The sequence below is a fragment of the Sphaerodactylus townsendi genome, linkage group LG13, assembly GCF_021028975.2.
Source record: "Sphaerodactylus townsendi isolate TG3544 linkage group LG13, MPM_Stown_v2.3, whole genome shotgun sequence".
Lineage (NCBI taxonomy): Eukaryota > Metazoa > Chordata > Lepidosauria > Squamata > Sphaerodactylidae > Sphaerodactylus > Sphaerodactylus townsendi.
The window spans coordinates 36,587,883-36,614,067 of record NC_059437.1 but is presented as its reverse complement, the minus strand read 5'-3'; the positions used below and the strand labels follow the sequence as shown (position 1 = coordinate 36,614,067).

General features: G+C 44.1%; 1 long non-coding RNA gene across 1 annotated transcript in view; it reads left to right on the top strand.

Moving 5' to 3' along the window:
* The window catches only part of LOC125442967, a 37,550-nt gene extending 12,330 nt beyond the window's left edge, over positions 1-25,220 (top strand). Inside the window, exons 2-3 of the long non-coding RNA XR_007246053.1 lie at positions 23,327-23,445; positions 24,340-25,220. This is a non-coding gene — a long non-coding RNA (uncharacterized LOC125442967). The remainder of the gene's footprint in view (positions 1-23,326; positions 23,446-24,339) is intronic.
* Positions 25,221-26,185: the final 965 nt, after the last annotated feature.

Genomic DNA, 26,185 nt, shown 5'->3' with positions numbered 1-26,185 from the left:
TCTGTGACACTGGGATCCCGATAGTGGAGTGTTTTGAAGCAGGTGGAAGGAAACATAGCACATCTCTAGTGATTTGTTTGAAGATTTGGGTGAAGATGGGGGGCCAATTGGACAGCACAGACTTTTTAAGCAAGAAAGGTGTTATCTTGTCTGGGCCTGAGAATTGCTTTTCCAGGCTTCTGTCTGTGAAATAGATCTTGCACTTCCTTTTTCTGAGATCACCAGGGGTTGTAAACCCAAATGAAATGGAGTTCAGTTGTAGGGAAGTTTGGCTATTGTTGAGTGAAAAGCGTCTGAGAGGATAGAGGTTGTGTGGAGAAAGGTGACTGTAGATTGTTTTCAAACCTACAGTAGAGACACATTCAGGTCGATCTGCCAATTGCTGATTTCCTTCGAAGCTTGGGAAGGTGGTTTGCTGTAACCCGGTAGATATTTTTTGAGAGTTTTCCAAGGATGTTGGCTGTTTACGTTTGGTGAAGAAACTGATTTTTTAGCTTTTCAGAGTAGTTTCTTTTTTGCTGCTCTGATCTCCTTCTGTTCAATACATTTCTGGCCTGATTATACAGCATTCTATCACCCCTTTCTGTAGGCCTCTCTCTTTGGAACAGCGTAACTGCTTTCTAAATTTAGCTGTGACAGGAACCAAAGGTTTTGTTGTTACTTATATATCGCATAGAAGTTCCTGGTTGGTATACAAAGATCTTCACAGAAGCTGACATATGATGTTACAGTATCTGTGAGTTCATCCAAATCTGCAGAGGTGTCTTTAAAAATATTCCAGTCTGTACAGTCAAGGCAAGCCTGCAGCTTTATATATAAATATAAAAGGTACCAAATGTCAAGTACTAAATATAAAAAGTACTAAATGTCTATGTTAGAATAACAAACATTTTTGATTATGCCCCAGGGCCTCTTAAACTTGACACAGCCTGGGACCTCAGCATGCCATAATCTGGCTTTCCCCATTTTACCTCACTGTGGTGCTTTCCTTGAATTACTTTTCTCCCAATCCAGCACTGATACTGGTAGTTATCCAGGCTGGAAGAAAAATACTTCAAGTCACCAAGTTTAATGATTTAAGAAGGGGTGGGGATTAACTCCCCCATCTATGTATTCTATTTTCAGTTGACAGAACCACCACTTTCCCTCACTAGATGGGTGTGAATAAATATGGAATATCTCACAAATAGTAGCAAAAATGGGTTTAAGTAAGAGTGAGTGAGTGAGTGTGTGTGTGTGTGTGTGTGTGTGTGTGTATATGTGTGTGTGTGTGTGTGTGTGTGTGTGTGTGTGTGTGTGTGTGTGTGTGTGTGTGTGTGTGTGTATTGGGGTGCCAGGTTCAGCTCCTCGCTTGCAGTAATCATGGTCCTGGAAATCCCATTAGCAAAAGTTTCACCCAGAAGGCAAAAAGCTACTCCTCGTACACCAGAGCCTCCACAATGACTGATGTAATTTGTACAATGAAATGCAGATATTGATACAATGGTTTCAGAGGGTGGTCATATTAGTCTTTAGAAGAGCTAGATTTGAGTCCAGAAGGACTCAATAAGATTTCCAGGTACAACCTGTCAAGAATCTGTTGGTCATTAGAGTGCTACTGGACGTAAATATTGATAGAATGGGAATTTTGTGTCAGGGGAAGGGGCAATTCTTCCTCCCTGAATTTAAGATCATACACAACTATTCTTCCAGAGTCCTTAAGTATATTTCTGTTTCTTATGGAGTACAAAAAGTGAGCTCTTTAAATGCCTTTCCTTTTTTTGCATTTTGGTCTCAATGATGTCTCCTTTCAGCCTTACTGTGAATCTTACTCCAACTGAGAACTGAAATGGCCTCCCTGGGGAGCTGGACAGGGACAGAATAATACTGCTTCCTCCTGAGAGCATGTGACACAACATGAATTCCTGTTAATGTCATTGCTTTCAGCACACATTTGGGAAGACAGTGCTTACAAAGCTGCAGGCTGGTTTGGGAAAGAGCTTCCAGACTCTGCTGTCAATGGAAGCCAATCGAAAGCTTCCTTAAGGGACCAGGTATGGTGGAGAGGATGTGTCCCATTCTCCTCTTAGGAAACCATATAAGGGGTAGCATGCTGAATTATCAGCAAATGGGCTGCATGGGAATGGGAGACATAAAATACTTATGTGAAATTCTGTATGTGTGAGCAATAAAGGAACTGCCAGTTTCCCACTCAGGCCTAAATATTTCTGGAGGAATTCTGTGCTATGCACACGTGGAGGAGGAAGAAGAAGAAGAAGAAGAAGAAGAAGAAGAAGAAGAAGAAGAAGAAGAAGAAGAAGAAGAGGAGGAGGAGGAGGAGGGGGAGGAGGAGTAGGAGGAGTAGGAGGAGGAGTAGTTTGGATTTATATCCCCCTTTCTCTCCTGCAGGAGACTCAAAGGGGCTTACAGTCTCCTTGCCCTTCCCCCCTCACAACAAACACCCTGTGAAGTGGGTGGGGCTGAGAGAGCTCCGAGAAGCTGTGACTAGCCCAAGGTCACCCAGCTGGTGTGTGTGGGAGTGTACAGGCTAATCTGAATTCCCCAGATAAGCCTCCACAGCTCAGGCGGCAGAGCTGGGAATCAAACCCGGTTCCTCCAGATTAGATACACAAGCTGCCTTATATTGAGTCAGACCATTGGTCTGTTGAAATCAGTATTGTCTGCTCTGACTGGCAGCTGCTCTCCAAGGTCTCCTGCTTAGGTCTTTCACAGTACCTACTGCCTGGTCCTTTTAACTGGAAACTTTAGGGATTGAACTGGGATCTTTTGCATGCAAAGCAGAGGGTTTTGTTTTGTTTTTTGCAGAGGCTGTACCACTGAGCCATGGCCCTTGTTCCCAGGATGGGTGGAACATCTAGCAGATTTCTTGGGTAGGGGGCAGCACTGGAAGAAATTCCCATTGGTCAGCGATGAGTTTCCCTATCTCTGATGGCTTGCATCTCTTTGTGGTTTAAGCCGGCCACCACCTCCAGCAGAATCTCGGAAGAGTTCTTCCCAGACTGGCCGGTTGCTGTTTCTGTTTGGAATGCATTATATAGCATCCAAATTATGTCTGCACAAATGTCCACTGAACAGCCTTGAATAATAGTAGGATATTTCTGGGGTCTCTCAGGATTAAATCTAACAGACGGAGTAGAAGACAGTGCAATTTGTAAGTGCCTTGAAAGTCACCACCATTTGTTTATTCTGTATGATGGGGCTGAGTAATAGCAGTAGGGAGAAAAAGGCTGAAAACAAAGAGGAGTTGGATTTATATCCCCCTTTCTCTCCTGTAAGGAGACTCAAAGGGGCTTACAAATTCCTTTCCCTTCCCCCCACCTCACAACAAATACCCTGTGAGGTGGATGGGGCTGAGAGAGCTTTGAAGAATTGTGACTGGCCCAAGGTCAGGAAATCAGAAATAAACATGATGCAGTCTGAATTGCCTGTATTTCTGATTTCCTGATTATATGTAGCACTCAATTTTTGATTATTTTATACTAGCCCAAGGTCACCCAGCTGGCATGTGTTAGAGTGCACAAGCTAATCTGGTTCACCTGATAAGCCTCCACAGCTCAAGTGGCAGAGCAGGGAATCAAATCTGGTTCTCCAGATTAGAGTACACCTGCTCTTAATGATTACACCACACTGGCCCCCATGAAGAGGGTGCTAGCCAAGCAGGGGATGCACCTGGTAGCATGGGGTCTGCACATCACTTTTAGGCATAGCAGTATACCAGGGCTGTCCCCTACTTCCACTGCTTTCAATAACCCCTTCCATTTCTTCTACTATTGAAATTGGAAGTCCATGCACAGTTGAAATGTTTAAAGTAGCTCTGAGAGAGGCTAGAAGTGGTCTGATTTGTTTAAGCCTAATGGGGAGGATGCAAATTAAATCACCCAAACATATATTTTCCTATTTTCTTCTCTTAGGGGAGGGTATGAAGGATCTACATGGAAGGTGAAAGGCAGGTCTTGTCTTGGTAATTTTTAGATACCAGACTCACTAGCCTATGTCTCCCCAAGCATTGGGAAGAGGGTCAGAATTCTCTCCCTGTGATAGACTGAATGTGCCCAGAACTTTAACATTCTCTTGCATGGGCTTGTGGGACTCAGATTGCCTCAGAATTCACCACAACATCCTCGCCCTCTGAGGCTAGCTGCTCTGAAACAGCAGCACGAAAGGGGGCACTAAAAGGAAATGCCTGTATACTTTCTGCAGGAGCAGACACGGAACTTAGGAAGAGGTGGGGGCAGCGTGCTCCACTGGGCTCCAGAGTCCATCTTCCTAGTTATATAAAAGAGGTACATTCTGTAGCCTGATTGTGGGGCACTTTGGAGACATTCAGAAGAGAATCAGCCAGAGAGTTATGGCTAAGAATAGCAGCAGAGTGTGTGACCCACTATCCAGGGCAGAGTCTGTCTGCGGCTGTCCTTATTATTAATAAGCTGTTTACTGAATAACTTCTGCTTTCCTAGGAAGGGAAGAAGCCCCAGAGCAGCAGGAAACGTCCAACTGGGAAAGTGGAAGGACTTGGCTGATGACTCTCAGTGCACAAACCCCCCCTTGGGTAGGATCTCTGGCTTAGATATCATCAGGTTGAGCAATATCCTCAGCAGCAACATTTGCCTAAAATAGGATTTTAAACCATAGAAATAACTTTAAAAGAAACCTGGTGTATTTTTAATGGACCAAGGAAAGGAGATATTCAGCTAGGTTTAGTTATGAAATGCTTAATACACTGATTAACTGGTAATAGCTCTCAAAAGTCAACCTATTACCAGTTAATCAGTGTATCTAAGAGTTTTTGCCCTCTTGGCTCTTGTTCAGTGTTACATCCTAAATTAGAAGAGGTGACAAAGCAATTCACCAATTTAACTGTATCAACGCTGTTGCGATCTGTCAGGGCTTGATGCTTTGCCATCAGAAAGCCACGGAGGTCCTCTCCAGAGGTCTTCATCTCCTTAAACTGCTTATTTTTCCACACTCTCCTGCTCTGGCTGCCTCATCAGCCCTCTCTGCAAGGTGCCTCTGCCAGCCCTCTGTGCCAAGACCCATCGATTCTTTCTGCTCCCTTGTTGCATGAACAAATCCCTTCCCCTCCAAGTTCATGCTGCCTACTTCTCCCCTCTCTCCCTGACACCTGCTCTCTCAAATGTTTGGTGGTGGTGGGCAGATTCCTCACAAGGAAGTGAGTGGCAATTGAGGATCAAGGGAAGGAGAAGATTTCTCCCTTTGGAAGGTATTCATGAACCCACAGAGATGACTTGCATTCAGAGGCGTAACTTCAAGGGGGGTGACGCACTGGGCACGCACCCCTGTGAGGGTGTGGTGAGGGCGTTCCGGGGGTGTGGCGGGGCATTCCAGGGAGCATGATGGGGGCATTCTGGGGTGGGATTGGGGCATTCCAGGATGGGACAGGGTGGAGGACACACCGGTGCACCGGGAGCTTTCCCCCCTTGCTACGCCTCTGCTTGCACAAATTTGTACTATGAGTTTATCAAAGTCAGTGCCATCTACTATTCTGAGTGGCAGCAGGCAGAAGTCTTTCACATCCCTGGCTTCTTGATCCCTTTTAGCTAGAGATGCTGGGATATCTGCTAGGTAAGCAAATACTGTAGTGATAGGCCCTTGAAAGTGAGGTGGGTTTGTCTTCTGTGTCTTAGCCAGAAGCCACATCAAGGAGTCGGGACACTGAGAAGGACCTCCTCTTGGGGTGGGGCATTCTGGGGGTGGGGCATTCCTGGGTGGGGCTGTGGCAAGGACGCAGCCGCTGCGCTGGTCCTTGGGCAGGAAATGAATGCATGCAGGCGCAGGCTGCCACGCACGCTGGTGCACCTCCTGCTAGACTGCTTCAAGTTCTGTGTGCTACTGCTGAGGAGCAGAGGAGGGGTGTAACTAAGGCAAAAATCACATGGAAAAATCACCAATTAGTAACCCCCTCTCGGCACACACAAATAATTAATAACCTACTCTCGGGAACCTGTGAGAACCTGCTGGATCCCACCTCTGCCTTTAGTCATTCTGACCCTTACAAAAGTACATTCCCACACTAGTCCTTTGCAAGGTTTTTCTACGACTGCTTCAATGTTGTGGATCAGCCTTCCAGAGGAAATTAGGAAATCTTTCTGGCACTTTCAGGGGGCTTGTAAAACAAAATAGGGGAAATCCGGATGATTGCTTTGTGGGTGTCTTGGGTTGTAAGGCTCTCCCACGCCACACTTATTTTCATTTTGTTGTCTTTAGAGATTTTTTTTTGGTTGGTTTTAGAATTGTTGTTGTTGTTTTAGAATTATTTTTTATTGATGTTATCCATCTTATGTCCTTTAACTGCTGTCAAGTTGCAACTGACTTATGGCAACCCCAACAAGGGCTTTCAAGGTAAGTGAGAAGCAGAGGCCGTTCGCCATTGCCTTCCTCTGCAAAGGCTTTCTCGGTGGTCTCTCATCCAAGTAACGATTCTGCTCATCTTCCAAGAACTGATGAGATCAGGCTATACCAGGGGTCGGGAACCCGCGGCTCGCGAGCCGCATGCGGCTCTTCCGCCGCTGTTCTGTGGCTCCAGGAGCCGAGCCGCGGGCCCCCTCTTCACCCGCCCTGCGCGGAGCAGGGCGGGCGCATCAATCGCCCGGCGGCCGGCAAGGCCGAGCCGCCGGGCCCCTCTTCACCCGCCCTGCGCGGAGCGGGCGGGCGCATCAATCGCCCGGCGGCCGGCAAGGCCGAGCCGCCGGGCCCCTCTTCAACCCGCCCTGCGCGGAGCAGGGCCGAGCCGCCGGGCCCATCTATGCCTGCCCTGCAGGTGTGGTGTGTGTGAGCGGGGCGGGGGGGGCGCGAGCGAGCAAGTGGGCGGGGGAGTGGAGGGGGGGGCGAGCGAGCGAGTGGGGGGTGGGGGGGAGCAGGGGAGGGGGAGCCAAATGGCTCTTTGAGGGGAAAAGGTTCCCGACCCCTGGGCTATACCATGCCACCTCACCCAGTTTCCACCTTGAGTCCTAGTTTTCTGGGAGAAAGATAAGCTTATACACATTTTAAATAAATAAAAATAATAGCGTTTGCTTATGGGAGTGTTATGGGAGTCCTATGTGAGAAACAATTCTGAAACAAAATGGCAACTTAGAAACACGTGCCTTGGGGCACTGTGTGACTCTTTCCTCTTACATCTAGCAGTGCTTGCCTGCCCTTTAATGACCTTCCCTCTTCCAAAACAATTAGCAGGGCCCTGAATTGATCCATGAACATTACCGATCGGCAGGTCTTTGTAGTGTTAATGAATGAGCCAGCAGAGAGAACATATTGATTGGGTTGCAAATTTTGTTCATGTTTGATACCTCTATGATGTGCCCAACCCAGGCATTTTTAAGGAGCATAAGGGATACCAACCCCCCTCCCCCAATGGTGTCCCCTACTTTGGTGGTGACTGCTCTTTCATGGTACGGTTGCTTAACTAAAGCCCCAGGCTATGATCAGCAGATTGGTGCTTTCATTTAAAAATTAAAGAACAATGAAAGCTTGAAGATATCAAATGCTTTGTAAGTGATGGATGAATAAAGGCTGAATTCTGTTGAGATCAGATATCAGCTAGCAGTTTAGCATTTCAGACTCAGCGCACAAGCTGTCTTTGGGGGGACTCTGCTCCAACTGCTTTCCTTTAGGTCCAGTTTGTCACTATTCTTTTTCCTCATTTTTGCATTTTGGTTCATGCAAAGAAAAATGAAAACATCATACCACATTCTCATCCCCTACCACAGTTCTTCCCTATTTCTTTGATAGGGGCTGGTAGTTTTAACATTTAACTGGGGTTTCAACACCTTCTGCTGCAGTTCACAGTATTTTCTTTTGAGACTTGTGGGGATTACAGCCAGTCCATGATCTAGAGAACTTTCAGGAAGTGTACCCAGAATGCTCTAGGGTTGTGTGACTTCTGTTTCTGAGATTGGCAGGTGGTAAATGGATTTCCTTCATCAGGTATGTGTAATTCCTAGGATATGGGCTGTATGCTTTCTGCCTGTTCAGCAATAACAGGCTGTCATTTGTGCCATGAAAGATATGTGGGAGAAGGTATTGGGAAGGGGAAAGAAGGGGAGTCTGCCCTTGGGAAGCCCCAAATACTGTGCAATTGAGAGGCTTTGGACACCTTCTTGGGCCATGATCTGGCTAAAGAAATGGGTGTTAAGGCTTCCTCCTTCACGTCAGGGACTGTTGCCTGTAGGCCTTGCAAATTAGTCATTTGTGGACATTACTGGCCTTTCTAGAATGAAAAGAGGCTGGAATTTCATGAAACCTTGCTTTTACTTTGTGCTCATCAATTGGGAATCTACATGTGAGGAACAGAATCAGATACCTTTCCTGAGCAATGTCTCTCCTCCACCCCTTATTCTGGTAACCAAGATGTAATGTCAGCTCAAGCTATTTTGCAGCCCAAGAAGAACATTCATTTTACTGCCCTGCCAATCAAGGCTATTTATTGATGGAAAACTATTTCCTCTAGAGTTTTTGTGATTGTGTAGGCCTTCTTCCCTGTCCCATAAAAATACATTAAGATTTTTGCTTTGGAACATATTGTTCAAAGGGAAGGAGCTGGGAGAGAAAAAAATGTGTTTTCTTGATGGTGTCTTTTGAATTCTGCCACATTAGGTGGCTACCTGTTGAATAAAACTGGCTTTGCTTAGTTCCTGCTCCCAGTAGTATAAGATCTGGGATGTATCTGCATGTAGTTGGCTATTGTGCTGGGGTTGTGCCTTGACAATAATTTTTAATTGTATTGTCCTGTGTGCATGAACTAATCAAATTGTGAATGATTGCTTTTTCACAATGATTTGCAATATCCAACATGTGTAGATATGGCCCGGATCTTTTGAGTCACCTATAAAATGACGCACCATCTGAACCTGAAAGTCAGAAATAAGGAACATTTCCCACAGAACCCATTCTTGGGTCCTGTAAATAATAAAAAGTTATATATTTTGTAAATAAGACATAAAACAATACACAGAAGTGTGCAAGTTTCCAGGTTCTGCTGAACTCTTTATTATTCTTAATGCATGTAGTACATTTATTTGTGTTTTCCTTACTTATGTGGCACAGAGCAAATGGCTTTTTGTATGTGCACATTTTCACACAATCTTTCCACTATTCTCCCTGCCTTGCTGTGTAAATGCTCTGCTCATCAGGCAATTGTTTAGTTAGGCAGATGACTCACAAAATTATATAAATAAGTCATCAGTAAATGGTGACTTACAATAGAATCCGAACCTTCAGTGTTTGTCTATGTGGCCCTTAGTGACAGTAATGGATACTGATGGGTTTGGACTGGCAGCATCTTTGAGAAGTCTGGAGAAAGCCCAATGCAAACCAGCTGCTTGGTCTGGATGGAACTGACAGAGTGTTAGCTCACATTTGAGCGCCATATTTTAACTCAGTAGGCTTGACAGGCAAATGTATTTTATTTATTTATTTATTATTGACTTTTATATACCGCCCTACGCCCGAAGGGCTCTGGGCGGTGAATAACATGCATATATATCATATACAATTAAAACCCATTAAAATAAACACAGCGATCAATATATTAAAATGGCGTCAGCAATAAAACCCTTATTAAAAACCCTCCCAAGGAGGGGGGAAGAGGTCCCATAGATGGTAAGGGACCGCAAACACAGGAGAATAAAATTGGGGCACTTATCAGCGGCTGGGCACTCCAAAAGCCCGGCGGAACAACTCTGTCTTACAGGCCCTGCAGAACTTGCCAAGATCCCGCAGGGCCCAGACAGCTGGAGGAAGAGTGTTCCACCAGGCAGGGGCCAGGGCCGTAAAGACCCTGGCTCGAGTGGAAGCCAGCCGCATCATTGAGGGGCCAGGAACCACCAGCAAAACCACTAGTAGGGACATATGGGGTAATGCGGTATTCATGGTAACATTTGCAGCATCCTCACAATGAAGAGTGTCATGCCAGAGCATGTCAGGCAAAAGCCCCACCTGCCTACAGGCTGCACCATAGACAGGACAACATCATTGATGCCATGCTATGCTATAGGACCCAGAGAATGTTTAGTTATGTGATGCCTATTTGGGCAGGCCTGAAGTAGATTCCACCCTCCACTCCAGAGTTTGAGTGGATCAGAATGTATCTTTTCCTCCTTTTCTGTATGGAAGGCACTGGATCCACTCATCCAGATGGCTGTTCTTGCACAAATAGCAATTGGACACCCATGTACCCTGAAATAGATCAACTCTGACTCACCATAAAAGAACAGTTTGTCTTCTAAAATGTGGTTGCTTTAAAAAAAACAACCCTGCTTGCATTCACTGGTAGAAATGTGCTTACTTTGCACAGGGGCAGAGCAAGCGATAACCAGTAAAGTGAATTTACTGAGAAGGAAATTTCACTGTGTTCTGAGTTATTGGTGTCATAATGCATTGAAAGCTGCACTGCAAAACAATTGACTTGGTTGCTTTGCATTTATGGCACAAGGATGATTTAAACTTCTAGAGGGAGAAAAAAACTCAGCATCTTTGATAAGTGTAATGGGAAAAATATGCTAAAAGATCTGTAGTATCCAGGGGCTTTATAGAAATATATATATATGTTGTTTCAGCTGTTTGAAAAAGTACAGAAGTTCATATGACTGATGGAGGATTCTGAATTTGAAAATATGGCCCCAAGGTTCACAACGAGTGTTAGATGGATCCCTAGAAAATGTTTTGCTAATACACATTAAATGTGGTCATAATATTCCACATTGTTTTCTTGACAATATGTTAAAACTTGGCAGGGCCACAAATTTTTGAAAGCGGTGGGTTCTTTTTGCACTGCAGCACTCTTAACCTCAAAAATTCAGCATTGGCTCTCCAGTGAATGCGCAAATCATAATCCCATCAAAGATTTTTTAAAAATTCCATTGATTTCAGTGATTAAGCGCATGGACTAATCTCTCCTGTTGACTTAAAAGTGTTGACCTTTGGACAGATGGATGTCCCGTCATAGGTTAATCTCTTATCATTCTCAATTCTTAAAATGAAAAGTCTTGTACCATTAAGAGAGGTTTTTCAAAATCTATACCCTTTGTTACAAGGACAGAATGAACAAATGAATGAGAAAAACAAATGAAAAAGTGTACAAGACTTCAATGTAGGAAAAAAAGACAATAGCAGACAGATGAAACACTGGAACAGCTAGTGAGATGGAAGATGATCTTTTCTCTGGGCTTTTATTTAGTTAATAGCTATGGTTGTTTCCTCAGCAGACAGTAATAGCTACAAGGCATTTCTTCAGTGGTCTCTGTTAGAAAGGGGGCTAATAACTACACCAACCAACCTAGCTAGATGAGGGCTGAAACCAATGTGTGAGTCACAACACAACACAAGCCTTTATTGGCATATAAAAACGGGACAAAGTTTTAACCAATGTGTGTATATGGGGTGGGTGGGGGAGAGAGAGAGAGAGAGAGAGAGAGAGAGAGAGAGCTTGGAGCTAGAATATAGCCGGCAGCAAAAAAGCAAACCTTAAAAAAACTCCAACCAACCCCCACCCCAGCCAAAAACAAAACCTCATGAAGCTGCCAATGACTTGTCAATGTTCTTGTCATGGTGAGAGGTCTCTTTTTTTGCCATGCGCCGTCACAACAGGAGCTGGTAATGTTCATTCCTTGCTTTTCTTTCAATCCGTAAGCAAGTGTCAGAGAAAAATCAGCTGGGTGCTGTCCACAGTGCTGAAACTGTGTCCCTTGGCTTCTTTTCAGACATACCTTTCATTAGAACCAACCAAACGACACATCCATATTACGGAGACTGTGTTGTGATTTTGGAGAATGGAGGATTTTGTTTTGGGATCCATACAACTTCCAACAACTTCTTTCTTTTCCGAATGGGAATCCTTCCACAAAGGACAGTAAAGCATGCTATATCAGGTAGCAATACCATTCAGGGGATGGGGATTTTGAACCTATTTGAGTTTATAACTTACACTGTCCCAAACAACAAAGATTATCTCACTTACTCTTGGAATGCAACCTTTATGATGACCTACGCATATCCCTGACTCAACCTTTGCTAACAGCAAGGACCACACAATCATATTTCCAGGTTACCCACTTTTTCTAAGTGATTGTAATTCACAAATTACCTCAGCGTTAGCCATATATTTAGGGGGGAAAAGTTAAATTCTTACATTTGTATTTGGACCTTTTACCTTTAAAAAATGTTTTTCACATGTTTACACTCTTTTGATATTCTTCTAATATGCCAGTAAAGGCATAATGAATGAAAAATGAATGAGTGAGTGAACTTACACGGTTACTTCTTCTGATGTAAAATTCGGTTGTCACTGGAGATGGGAGATGAGCTGAAGGGGTTTAGGATGCCAGCTGAGTGCTGCTCTTTCCCAACAGGTTCCTAGTGCTGCCCATTTGTAGCCTGTATCTTGGGGCAGTAGTGCTGGCACTGGATTTCCACTGGCATAGCATCAGTGAAGTTTGATATCAATGTAAGGGATCAAATGCCACCCTAAGCAGTTTTCATGATGTCCTGAAATGTGCATCCTCAGCAGCTCAGATGCTGTGGGGTTGTTGTCTTTTTGGTTCTCATAAGGCAGAGATGGCGAACCTATGACACTCCAGATGCTCATGGACAACAATTCCCATCAGCCAATTGGCCATGCTGGTAGGGGCTGATGGAAATTGTAGTCCGTGAACATCTGGAGTGCCATAGGTTCACCACCATGGTCATAAGGTATCTTATTGATTGGGTGGGTTTCAGTGGTTCAGTTATCCTAAATCCTTCTGATATTTCTTCTGTCTTTAAATAGTAAAATGTGCACCAAAGAGTTCTCGTTTTCATTTTGTTTTCATTTTAAATCTTGCCTGTACAAATTTCTTCTCCCCTGAGCTAATCAATGCATGTGTGGGGGAGAGAGTGTGTGCGTGAGGGGAGTCCCCGCAAAGAAATGATGCAGCGGCTTTTCATTGAAATTAAAGGCACGGTAATACCTCAAATCCAGCCTTACCTCTCATCTCTCATTTGGTTTGTCCTGCCCTCCTCCTCTCTCTCTCATACACACACTCACACACTGCCGTGCATGCACATTAAATGTCAAGACTGAGGAAATGTAGCATTTTCTTCCATTCTCCTCCCCATCCCCATCTGCTGCTCTGCCTGCCAGCATGCCATTTATGCAAACAAAATGTTTGCCCCATGCCCCGAAGGCAGAGTAGTCCATGGAACAGGATAGTGAGCCAGGAGGGCAGATCCTCTGTGCTTGTGTGGAATCAAATCAAAGGGCCGGATCCAGCCAGATTTTCTCATACTGGAAGAAGAGGCAATTTTCTCCAGTTTTTCTTCCCTGCTGCAGACCTCAGATTCCCTGCTGATGTGGTTCCTGTAGAACTACAGAAGCAGCGCTTGCAGGGGAACTTTAGGCTGCTTCAAGAAGGGGAGGCAGGGGAGCCCCCTTCTGCTGGTGTCAACCCTTTTCATTGGATGAGATTTTGCACGGGATCCAGCCCAAAGTTCTCTCCAAGCCAGTGAGCTAGTAACGTAAGCGGTGTAAGCAATGTTTTGAAAAGGGAGTTCTATCAGCATAATCGTCTTTGATGACGTGATCTGTATGCGTCTCTACCGCATGATAAATGCTTCTGTGACCTACACATTTGTGTAGTTTCCCTCCTCCCTCTGTTCTTTCACTTTAAACCAGATGGCCAAGCATGAGAGTAACAGCTCAATCAGAATGGTTCCCAGAAACATTAATGGTTGTAAATTTTCCAATTCTGAATAGTTATAACAATAATATTAACAGTGGGGTCTTAAAAGCAGTACTGGAGGCTGTGAGCATGATCAGATGAGAAGCTAGGAGCAAAGGCCGCTTGATCCTTTCTTTCCCTGCCAATTTCCTACTCAAAATCACCCCAGAATTGCTTTCCCGACTGTGCACAAAAAATGTGGGATGTCTTAATCGTACCACCTGATGGGAGAAAGGCTGTTTGGAAAGGGCAATTGTTTTCCTGATAAATGGTAGGAGAGCTACGGGGACCTGTCCCTTCACTCCAGCCGACAGCCTGTTGCAGCTGCATTTCATTAAAATAAAAAAGGCAGGGAGTGGTTTGCACATCTGCATAATATCTTGTTTTGCCCTAAGGAGCCTCAAGTATAGGGGGGAGACAGATTTCATTTGCATTTAGTAAATCTGGAATAGTTGCTGCCTCCAGTTCTATATTCAGTTCTGCAGAGTAGAATGCCCAACTTCTGCCCATAAGCAAGCGTAACGGAGTGAGAAACTTATTCTCCTCTGACTTTTTAACTGCCCTAGTTGCTACTACAGCAGCATTAAAAGCCAAAATGTTCAAGGTGCTTAATTGTTTTGTGTGTGTTTGATAATGATGATGATGAATGGTAATTGCAATCCACCTTCACAATCTCATGCCCTATTTTTTTCTGTTAAATATAATTATTGTGGAGTAACAAAATCAATTCCAACTATAAAGAGGTACCTGGAGCGATATGCAAGACAGCAGTGGTAGAAAATGCACACTGTACATGGCCAGAAATGTGATCTTGGGATAGATTCAGAAAGAATACTGAACACCCCGTTTTCTTGCTTTACTTATTTACTGTGCTGCACAACAAACTGCAGGCTCTGTCATGGTGAGTTTGGTGGGAAAGTGCAACATCCTCTGTGTTTGGGACTTTTCAAAGGGGCTGTGTCCCACCAAGGCAGAGGAGGAGGAAAACACCATATCAGGAGGTGGGAACCGTCCAGTATAGCACTATGCCTAGAGCAGGGGTCTGCAACCTACGGCTCTCCAGATGTTCATGGACTACAATTCCCATCAGCCCCTGCCAGCATGGCCAATTGGCTGATGGGATTTGTAGTCCATGAACATCTGGAGAGCCGCAGGTTGCAGACCCATGGTCTAGAGCAAGCACTGCTGGGTAACATGCCAAATGGTTTCCTCCCTGGATCCATAGGTCTTGCGGTGCCTTCAGTTCAATTTGGGCCTTTCCCTGCGCTAGGTCCTGCACAAATGGGCCCTTTCCCCCCTCAGTCTTCCAGTCATTTTTCATCTCCTGTTTGCTATTCAAGGGAGGCAGTTTCAACAGATGCTTGTAATTGCTGAACATCTGTGTGGGGCCTCCTAAGGTTGCAGTACATCGACTTTCTCACATTTACATTCCTTCCCACATATGATAAGCGGAGCTGACGACAAACTTTAAAAGTTTACTTCATAAAATAATAATCTTAAAAATGAATGAAACTCTCTGGGACCAACCCAGAGACAATCACAAACAGGAAGCGTGTCATGTGAGCCAAGGCCTAAAATATGCCCGTTGCCCTGTTTACATTACATGGTGCTTGCATGTACTCTGTGGATCAGGCATAGTGCTTTCTTCTAGCAGGCAAAGTAGGAGAAAGAAATACAGCAACTGAGTAGGGCTCAGATGTTACTGGCAAGTGCTGATCAAGACCTCAGTCTGGATCCAATTGGCAAATTCACAGCCATATAATGGATGGCAATAGAAAAAGAAATCAAGCATGAAATAAACGGCGCAAGTATTAAAAATAATTATATCCTATTTCCTAAGAAACACATTATGACAACAGCTGAATATTTGGGAGAAGGGGGTCTATCTGCTAGCCAAGTGGAAAACTTGGCATGCTGTCCACAGTGCATCTGGGTGGCCCACAGTTTAGAAGATCGACAAACTCTCTCCACTCTTTGCTTGATTGCTAATTGGGCTCAGTAAACTGAGTACTTTTGCCAAATATTGGCAAATGGTTCAGTTTTATCCTGTGCCCAGTTTTGAATCTGCGCAAGACAGATAACAACATTATTTTTTACAGCAGGGGAGCAATTTGGAAACTCTAATGATGTGTTTAATCGAATCCAAGTATCTCTTTCCTCACCAGGACTGAGTATTGCAACTTTTCCAGAAACAGGCTACAAAAAGCACTGATTGGCTAGCACCCATGCTTCCTCTACTATATTTATCGAAGTTTTGCCTTTGTTTTTGAATTGCTCATAGCTTTCACAGGGTGGTGAAGGTACACTTACGTACAAGCCCAGTGAACATCCAAGCGAGTGTTTCATCTCTTTCTGCAGGGAACAGGCACCGATGAGTATTCTCAAAGGATCCTGAATAGCTTATTTTACAAACCTTGGAATCCGTGGTGTTTCTAACATTAACTCAGGCTTATTAAAGAATTGGGTACAAGCAAAAAATCAGACAGATCTCCACAGCATACTAATAATAACAACAGGCTGACTGAACTAACAGAAAAGAAAGCAACCAGTTAATACCCAAAGTATGGGTCTGCTTTCCAATTAATTTCTCTGCTGTTGCTTGCTCTCCTTCAGTCTAGCTACAATGGTGAGCTGCAGTCTTCCCCTTGGGGACCAAGCTGCCTTTGGCTTATCTCAATTTGTACCAGTTGAAACTATGTTGTTTTTTCCCTCTGTTTCTTCCTCTGAATCACTGTTCCTATTGCTCTTTCCCCCCACATGTTCCTCCCTATCCCTGCCCCCTTGTAAAACTGCCATGACATCTCCAGCCCTAGGAGTCCTTCCCAGAGGGGTTTACCATACCTCCCCACCCCACTTTGTTCTTTCCCCCATCATATGTATAGCATGACAAACAAGGGGGAATGCAGCACAACTGAAATACATGCGACCTTTAATTAACACTGTCATAATTGAAATTCCTTTCTGTTTGAGACACGCTGTGCATTTCTCCTACCATGTCAATGTTCTGGTTTCTCTCTCCCCATGAAATCTTTAGTGCCCCCAATTGCTTTTTGAATGACTATGTGTAATTCTGGAGTAGCTCTTGACTTCCAGAGAGTGGTAGTCACCTTGGAAGACACAGGCCATTGTGCCTCAGGGAGAAGATCACCACAATGTCCAGTAGCATCTTCCAGAGTGGGCCATTGTTCTTCTTGAACTATATTCTAATAACTACATATTAAACCCTCTGCAAGGCAGTGACATCAATTTTTAGCTACTTGCTGTATCTGAGAAACCCGCTGCTTGGTGCTGTTGTATTTCTGAAAGGGAGACTTATTGTTTGCTTGAGTGCTTTCAAGGCCAGTTTTGAGCTTCACCTGTATGCCGGGCTGCCTCCCTGGATTTTGCTCTTCTTTCAAAAAGTCTCTTCAATACTTTCAGGTTTTGTGTGGGGTTTTTTTTTTTTGTCTGCCATGGGCTGCTGGAGAGATTTCTCAGCCTCCCACTCTTCTACATGGTTCAAGAGGACTGAGATGCTGTGATTCAGTTCTTACATCTCCTTCATGGCAGAGGTTCCTGGACCACTCTCCTGTATGTCTCTGAGGCTTTAACTGATGTATGATGTGATGTCTTCAAGCACTGAAATGCTGGGTTCTTTCTCTCTTTGCTCAGCACTAATTTGGCTTCTGCTGCTTTGCTGAAGGCCAGCCCATTCTCTCTTGTGCCTCTTCCAACTTGGCTTGCTGAGGCACCACCACCACCTTCGTTCGGCAACTCTTTATATCTTTTGACTTGTGCCATCTAATTTGATAGTTCCATGGGATTGTCAACTCAATGCATGGCAGCTGTGAAAAAGGCAAACTCTATGCTGGGGATCATTAGGAAAGGAATTGATAATAAAACTGCAAAGATTGTCATGCCCTTATATAAAGCCGTGGTGCGACCACACTTGGAGTACTGTGTTCAGTTCTGGTCGCCGCATCTCAAAAAGGATATTGAGGAGATAGAAAAAGTGCAAAGAAGGGCAACAAGGATGATTGAGGGACTGGAGCACCTTCCCTATGAGGAGAGGCTGCAGCGTTTGGGACTCTTTAGTTTGGAGAGGAGACGTCTGAGGGGGGATATGATTGAAGTCTATAAAATTATGCATGGGGTAGAAAATGTTGACAGAGAGAAATTTTTCTCTCTTTCTCACAATACTAGAACCAGGGGGCATTCATTGAAAATGCTGGGGGGAAGAATTAGGACTAATAAAGATAACACTTCTTCACGCAACGTGTGATTGGTGTTTGGAATATGCTGCCACAGGAGGTGGTGATGGCCACTAACCTGGGTAGCTTTAAAAGGGGCTTGGACAGATTTATGGAGGAGAAGTCGATTTATGGCTACCAATCTTGATCCTCTTTGATCTGAGATTGCAAATGCCTTAACAGACCAGGTGATCGGGAGCAACAGCCGCAGAAGGCCATTGCTTTCACATCTTGCATGTGAGCTCCCAAAGGCACCTGGTGGGCCACTGCGAGTAGCAGAGAGCTGAACTAGATGGACTCTGGTCTGATCCAGCTGGCTTGTTCTTATGTTCTTATCTCCTTATCTCTCTTTTTTTGTGAACAAGCTATTTGGGATTCACCAAACTACTTCTGCAGTCCTGAAATATTTGCCTTTTTTTCTCCCCAAGGCATTGCAAAACATAATTCTCTCCACCTCCATCTTATCTTCACAACAACAACAACCCTCTGAGGTGGGACTTCCTCAGGATAAATTAAGTCATTGATGAGTTGTGGCACAACTTAGTAAATTCTGAATTACCTTTAAATAAGTTTCCAGCTGCTACAGCTTCTTTGCAGCTTTTGGGGAAAATTATTCAGTTTCCTGGTTTCTTTTTTTTTCATAGTTGTAGCAGTAGTAATAAGTTTATTGTCTTGGCCATAGGCCTTCACAATCTCTTCATACACAGTAACATAGTTGTATTTTCTGAACCTTCTGCAAATGTGAACTTCTGCAGTATACCAAGCCTCTTTTGCCTTTCGCTGAGGGGATGAAGTGATTGGGTTCTCTTGCTAAGTATTACATCTGCCTTTCTTTCCCCCATTTACTTGGGAGAACCCAGACTTTTTCAGTCATCACTGAATCATAGTCCCATTTGTGGCAGATTTGGGGGGATAATTTTTTGTGACAACTCCTGCCTGCTTGGCTCGAAGAAGAAGAGTTTGGATTTATATTCCCCCCTTCCTTTCCTTGTAGGAGACTCAAAGGGGCTTACAATCTCCTTGCCCTTCCCCCCTCACAACAAACACCCTGTGAGGTGGGTGGGGCTGAGAGAGCTCCAAAAAGCTGTGACTAGCCCAAGGTCACCCAGCTGGCGTGTGTGGGAGTGCACAGGCTAATCTGAATTCCCCAGATAAGCCTCCACAGCTCAGGCGGCAGAGTGGAGAATCAAACCCGGTTCCTCCAGATTAGATACACGAGCTCTTAACCTCCTACGCCACTGCTGCTCCTTAGGACATTAAAGACCTCAGACCTGCTTACAACTAATTGTGGGGCAACCCCAGGATCGTCATTTTGTGGCTGTCCAGACTTTAAAGATCATGGAAGAGGGGCTAAAACATTCACTTAGCAGTAGGGACTAATATTGGCAATGGGGGGTGGGTGGAGGAGAAAGGAGAAAAAAAATGCTTGTTTTGTGGCAAACTGCTTTAAGCAATGAGGAAAAAACAGTGCAGAAATACAGTAAGTAAATAAAAATATCCCTGCATCCTCTTGAGCACTGGCTACCTATTGATCTTCTCTTAACTTTCAATCCTGATAGGAAATGTTGCTGAATAATGTGTCTGAGCTGGTGTTGGATTGCAATAAGTACATCTAGATCTACTGCGAGTTTAAAATGATATGAAACAAGTTTGGAATGCTCTTCACTCCATTTTATTAAAAGCCAGACTCGTGTTGACTGTAGCAGCCATGAAGCAGCCATGACTGTTTCATCATGACCCTGACCTTTTTACACAGGAAGCAAGAATCTTGTTCTCATATCAAATCTTCCTACTTGCCTCTCACACTATACTCCCAACCCACACTCCACTGTCAGTGTGGGAACTTCTCTCCTGCCCTCAGCCAGCTCTTACCTCTCCATGGTCCATCCTCTCTGGCAGGTGTAGAATGTGCAAAGATGCCCCCTTTCATTTTCATATGTTATTCAAGCGATACTATGGCAAGCGAAGAGGAAAGGGAATGGAAGGTTCCTGTCGAGCTGTTCCAAGATGTCAACATTCTATGCAGTGGGAGACACTGAACCTCAGGTAACCTCCCTTGACCTCACTAATCTCTTTCCTTCCCCTGGCCAAGTCATCCTAAAGACTTCCGCTTGCAGGAGCTTCCCTTGTTTTCTCACCTGCTCCCCTTTCAAGGACCACACACTGACAGTGACAGTGATAGGCTTTGGGCACCTGAGACTTCTTTGGGGCATAGGATGTGTTCTAAACACACAGAGAAAAGAGTTTTGGGGGACTAGAAGAAGAAGAAGAGGAGGAGGAGGAGGAGTTTGGATTTATATCCCCCCTTTCTCTCCTGTAGGAGATTCAAAGGGGCTTACAATCTCCTTGCCCTTCCCCCCCTCACAACAAACACCCTGTGAGGTGGGTGGGGCTGAGAGAGCTCCAAAAAGCTGTGACTAGCCCAAGGTCACCCAGCTGGCATGTGTGGGAGTGCACAGGCTAATCTGAATTCCCCAGATAAGCCTCCACAGCTCAGGCAGCAGAGCGGAGAATCAAACTCGGTTCCTCCAGATTAGAAACACGAGCTCTTAACCTCCTACGCCACTGCTGCTCCTAGTGGTCATTAACAGTTTAGAATGCCTGATGTAAAGGTGTAATTATTCATTAACAGCTCATAGAGATCAGCATAATTTATTCTGTCATTTACGAGTTGTTGACTATATACATTGACTATATACATTCCCAAAAAGAAAAATTATGTATATAATATATGGGGTGGGAGCATCAGTTTGCCCTCCTTCAAAAAATGTAGACCTGGCTCTGCTTGATTCTCATTTTAACAGAGCTATCTCCTCACACTCACTCAGTTTCACACTTGTGCGCACAAGCTAGGTGCTTTGCTTACCCATGAATTTCTAGCCCTTCTCGAGGGAATGCTTCTGCACTTTTGCTGACTTCCATTTACACAGCTTGAAAATGTTATATTGATGGGGAGGGGGGTTGTTTTGCGCAAAGAGCTGACACAGGTAAATGCCGATAATGAGCCGAGCGCGGACCTTCTCTTTAACAATGCTCAGTGGAACCCGCCAAAGTAGCCAATTAGACCTGCTCGAGGGGAAAGATTTACATTGTCTTAGCAGATGGATTCTGGTGTGCAATTAAAAAGAAAACTCGAACATGCTGTAACTCTTCCAGGGACCTGGGTGGGTTCTCCCTCTCAGGCTCTGAAGTGGTTAAAAGAAAATAAACATGCTCTTTAATGCCTAAAATTCACTGGACTCCTCGTGCCTCCTCTGGCTTTGCCAGGCCTTCTCCAACCAATTTTGTGCAGCCCAGTCCCAAACTGTTACTCTCAGCCTTAGGAAAGATTGGTTTTTGGTTGTGGTAGGTTTTCTGGGCTGTGTGGCCGTGGTCTGGTGGTTCTTGTTCCTAACTTTTCGCCTGCATCTGTGGCTGGCATCTTCAGAGGTGTAATCCAGAGGGACACAGGGTGTAACAGACTTCCCGCTGTGATACACCTCTGAAGATGCCAGCCGCAGATGCAGACAAAACCTTAGGAACAAGATCCACCAGACCATGGCCACACAGCCCTGAAAACCCACCACAACCAGTTGAATCCGGCCGTGAAAGCCTTCAACAATACATCAGGAAAGATTGATTGGGCCTCTCTTGCAAGGCAGCAATGGGCATCATTCTCAGTGCCATAGTATCTCCATCCCTTTCCATCAGGTGCCCTTGCACATGCCATATCTGAAGAAGTGAGCCTTGGAAAATTGTGTGGGTCTTTGAGAGCCAGCATGGTGTAGCAGAAGAAGAAGAAGAAGTTGGCTTTTATACTCTGCTGTTCTCTACTTTTAAGGCGTCTCAAAGTGACTTACAATTTCTTTCCCTTCCCCTCTCCACAACAGACACCTTGTGAGGTAAGTGGGACTGAGAGATTTCTGAGAGAACTGTGACTGACCCAAGGTAGGCTTCATGTGGAGGAGCAGGAAGAGACCTGGTTTATCAGATTAGAGTCTGTTGATCCTAACTGCTATGCCACACTGGTTCTCACACTGGCTCTGTGGTGTAGTGGTTAAGGTTTGAATCCACATTCTGCCATGGAAGTTTGCTGGGTGACCTTGGGTCAGTCATGCAGTCTCAGCCTCCACCCTGACAAATATTTGGAAGGGAGACCTCCAAGGAATACTAGAAGCATGATTCAGAGGCAGGCGATGGTGAACCACCTCTGAACATTTGTAGTTGTATATGTATTGATCATGTTTCCCTTTGCTCATCTTTTAAAAACAAAAATATCCAAACACTTTAGCCTTGCCTTATAGGAAAGTTCTTCCAACTTTGATCACGTGAGTTGCCCTTTTCCAATTCTGTAATATCTCTTTTCATAAACTTTCTACCCTGAGGTCAGCAGAAACATTTGTAAATGTGTCAAAGGTTCAGCATTTCATGTTTGAAGCTGGCACTATCACCAAATACAATAAATCTGGATTAGGTCTGACCTTCTTTGAAAGACAAGAAATGAAAAAGCTTCAATCAATCAATAAGATAGGGACGCCTTCAAAATTGGCAAAGTACCCAGAATAAGAGTCTCGGACCAATGCTCCTTCAAATTAATGTACACAGACCTCAATTTCCTCTGTAATAATTTTTGGGCAGTATCTTTTTAGGACTAAATAACTGCAGACTGAGACACACATGTTTCACATCGTAGTCATTCAGGCTCTTGGAATCTGAAGTTCAGACACTCAGTTATTATACCTACAAATCTGTACAAGGTCACACTGCATCATGTGATCTGTAGTACCCACCATCGCAGAAGATGATTTAAAGTGAAAAGAGTAAAATAGCCAGGTGGGGTGAGAATAAACCATGCTGACTGATTGGAAGCACAAAACAACAAAAACAAAAACAGGTTCCCTGACTTAAGTAGGTAGGATCATTTGATAATGCTACAATCCTGCTGCAACGATATTGATGAGAAAAGGATTGCTTCAAAACCCTTCGTCCAACAGAGCTCCATGACATGATGCCATAGCGATGCTATTATAGGATCCTGAAACTGAATAAGTGTAAATGTTACGCTGTCATCTTAACTATGATGGCATAAGGGGTAAGACTGGAGTAGGAATGGAGAACAGCTCACTCAGGAACAACTACTCTCTTGTAGGGCTGTTCCGTCTCGCCCCCACCAATGGCATGTTACATCTGTCATAAGCCAACCAAACACCTTGGTCCCCATTTATTGTGCCATAGGTTTTGTGACCTAGAATCATCTCCTTCAGATGCATGAGGTATTATCCTCAGTTACAAGTTTGGTCAGAAGGTCAGGGATCCCATGTATTATTATGCACAACACTGAAGTTCTCCCCTCCCAATCTCTGTTGACTGTAAGTTTGTTACATATGTACATGGATTCTATCTCCACAGGCTTACACTAGAAAGGAAGCAATTTTGCCTCAATTGTGGAAAAGTAAAAGACTAACCGGTTCCTTATGTTCCTACTTGCTCTTCGAGATCATCATTGGAAGCCCTTCATCAGAGGTGAAGTAGGTGAAACTCAGAGCAGGGCCTTTTTAGTGGTGGTGCCCATTTTTGGAGCGCCCTCTCCATAGATGTTTGTCTGGTGCTAGATTTGTGGTCTTTCTAGGGCCAAGTGGAGAACTATTTTTGCTTTCAGCTTTGTGGGTAAGATAAGATGATCCCCCGCTTCCATCTTCCACACACGCACACACTGGTCTCTTTCAAACTGCTCTTATAATCCACTTGAACCGTGAGCTGCTAACAGATTTTTTTTTCTGTTAATTCAGACACAACCAGTTTGGCTCCAGCTGCTAATAGCAGCTCGTGGCCCATCGGCATTGTGGGCTCTGCCACTTTTTATGAAAACTGCTTTCTCCCATTTTCAGTTCTTCCTTGGACTTCTGAATTGCTCCAGTATTCTGTTTGAACTCTCTGGAGCTCTTCCAAAAGAACTGGTATTGTTTTCTTGCCGTTTTGGCAGCGTGTTCTTTTTCAACCCTTTTTTAAAAATAATGTTCTCTTTTTTAAAGTTAAAGTTTGTACTTAAACAGTTTGAAAGCACACAAAGAATAAAAAAACTAAAAGGGGAAAAGTACATTTACCATAAAGACTCTCTGTTTCATCTAAACCGAGCGTTAACACTAAAAACAATTATCACTTGCTCTTTGATAACATAAGTAAAATTGGATCTTTATAGTTACTTCTGACAAAACACCATATTTTTCTCTATTAGATCTTAACAATCTACTGACCTTCAAAACCACTAATCATCAATTTGTTTTTTTCTGTTTTATCCAAATAATTTATCAAGGATTTCCAGTTATCCAAACATTTAACTAAATTCTTTTTTTAAAATAATGAAATGAGTTTGGCTATCACCACCATCTCTAACAACTTCACCAACCATTCTTCTATTGTAGGTATAGCTGAAGTTTTCCATTTCTGCATATATGTTTTTTAAAATGTTCTACGGTGAGTGCTATAGCATTGTAGGGCACCATTGTCATGTCTGAAGCTGTTTCCAGCTATAGCACTGTAGCACTTGTCCTGGAACCTTCAAAAGAAAAAATAGCCACAAAAGGACACGAGGAGAAAAAAGGCAGGAAAACAACCGCGGTGCTGTTTGAACTAGCCAGAGTGCTTCAGAGACAACTGACAGACTGATTGAAATGGGCGGTATGAATGCCCATCTCTGCATCGTTTACTCAGAAATGGAGCAACAACGGATGACATCCAGTTTACAACCATGTTTTGTTTCTGCTAGTGTTTGTCAGTGAATTTCTGATTTTAAGCTTCTCGTATGGAAATCTTATTTTATTGCTGTTTGCTATTAATATGTTATCATTGTGCTTTAATCATCAATAGTTGCTTTAATTGTCATTCTCTGGGATTTGTCATTTTATTGTGTGAGCAAACAAGCATCTAGATAAAAATAAACCATGGTTTCATGTTATGTCTGAACTGAGCCTGTAAGAAGTCTATTGAAAGGCCAGAATGACTGACAACGCCCCCCCCCCTTCCATCCACCCGTACTGATTCAATTTAGAAACCAATCATGGTGCGAAACCAGGTGTATATAATCTAGGGCACAGAAGCCACACTTATCCAACTTGTTAGCATGGAGTGCCATGGCTGTGCCTGGTGTGGAACACAAAAACAGAGGCCAAGAGCTGTCTCATTGGTGTGCGTGTTCGTGTTTGTGTGTGCGTGGGTGTGGGTGTTTCCACCACATCCCCATCTTAACATTTCCAAAGGCTTCTTATCTAAAATCTATATGTATTCATTATATCTGGAAAATAATAAATGGTCAAACTTCAAAACTAAATGGGAAAAAATGATCAGTGAAGGAATTCCTTCTTGTATCTGACTTCACATTTTTGCAAATGGTCCTTCGATATTCCCGGGTGTGAGCTTTAAAGAGGGCTGTTATGAAATATTGCGCTGTCAGCACCATCTAAATTGAACCAGATATATCACCGACAATTCATATATCGGAGATGCAATAACCTAAATGTATTTATCTAGATAAGGTGGTATTGCCATGAAATTGGGAGGGGCTAGTTCTCCAGCTAAGTCATCAGAGGAGCGGACAGGGGTGGTACAGTCAGAAGGCCATTGAAGCACCCGGCAGACTTGGTTGGCTCCAAGTCATCAGTAGCATGGGAGGAGACAGGCAAGCTTGGGGCTTTAATTTCACTGGCTGTGGTGTAGGTTCAGGAGGAGATGGGCAAGCCTTATTTGGGATAGTAAATCCCTTCCATGTATCTGGAAAGGATTGCTAAATATCTACAATATCTCACTGGCCATCTGTTGACAAGAATGATGAAACTTTCCCAAATGGAACTCATCTGAAACATTATTGATGCAAGTGCGGAGGGTGCAGAGTTCCGGAGCTCTCCAAGATCACTGAAATTATGCAGCAAAGAGAAGGGAGGGAGGGAGGGAGGGAGGGAGAGAGGGGGGGAATCTGGTGGGGAGGGAGCGAGGGGTCAGGTGGGGGACCAGCAAAGTCAGACATTTCTGGATTTTTGTAAGCAGATATTTGATCATGATTTTCTGTGTCATTCTTACTTTGTAATGAAATTGATTAAAATACTATAGATGCTGGCATGCTCTGTAAAGAAAAACTTTGGTGTCTGGGGTGGCATTTCCCAGTGGGGTGCTCCATCCTTCTGAACTGACAGGAGCTGCTTCCTCTGAACTTACTTGCCACCTTGCCTTACAATTCCCTCCCCTTTTTCTGCTTGTAAAAGAAGAAGAGTTTGG